Source organism: Ailuropoda melanoleuca, chromosome 9, assembly GCF_002007445.2.
Source record: "Ailuropoda melanoleuca isolate Jingjing chromosome 9, ASM200744v2, whole genome shotgun sequence".
In the NCBI taxonomy this organism is placed as follows: domain Eukaryota; kingdom Metazoa; phylum Chordata; class Mammalia; order Carnivora; family Ursidae; genus Ailuropoda; species Ailuropoda melanoleuca.
In genome coordinates this window covers 10,900,532-10,901,576 of record NC_048226.1, presented here as the reverse complement: position 1 = coordinate 10,901,576, position 1,045 = coordinate 10,900,532, and positions in this window count along the sequence as shown.

Genomic DNA, 1,045 nt, shown 5'->3' with positions numbered 1-1,045 from the left:
CAAGAAGCCACAAGCCAGAGATTCCAGGTGCCAGCTAGACATTGAAAAGAGCAAGGAAACAGATTCTCCTTTCAAAAACTCCACGAACAATTGATCCTGCAGATACTTAGATTTTAGTCCAGTAAGACTGATTTCAGACTTTTGACATCCAGGACTATAAGAGAATACATTTGTGTTACTTTAAGTCACAGAGATTGTGGCAACTTGTTATAGCAGCAATAGTAAACTGATACAGACATCAACCATCAGCCTTGCATTTGCTACTGATCTTGTAGTGAGTAATTTCTTGTGGGTCTGATCTCCTACCAGTGGAGGACATACCAGTGAGGAAGGTTCATTTGGCATCGAAGTGTCTCGGTGTAGAACATGGTAATGATTTATCACGAATGTGAGGGGATTAGAGAGAGGCCAATTCCACGTTACCACTTTGCAGAGCCATTTTGTGTTCCAGGAACTTGAGGAATGAATCTTAGATTTGGCAGAGTGATGGCCAAGGGTAGCTTCCACTTCCAAAGAAAGGGTTAGGAAATAGAAATGTGTTCCATGGAAAAAGACCTTCTCAGTTTGGACTTTTCTAAACTGTTCACCATAGGCCTCTCAATAGGTCATTTTCAGTTTCCATGGCTCTGTTTTCCTAGAGTGGTTAACAGCATGGACTTTCAGCTTGGAGACACTGGGATTCAAACCTTAGCTCCACAGCTCTCCAGCTTTGTGACATGGGGCTCGTTAATTAATGTCAATATTCTCATTTGTAAAATAGGGCTAATAAAATTTACTTTATAAAGTTATTTTGCAGATCAAATAAAATACTACATGTAAATAGGTTAGCCTGTGGGTTGGCATATAACAATCACTCAGTAAATGAGTACTGACATTGTATACTCACCCATAGAAGAGCCATGGCAATCATCTGCATGAATATCACAAAGGACAATAGAAATCCATCTTGGGAAGTACTTGTCATCTTTTGATCACTGTATTAGGGTCCTGTGGAGAGATAGAACCAATAGGATATCGTATTGGAGATATATAGATATATATATAT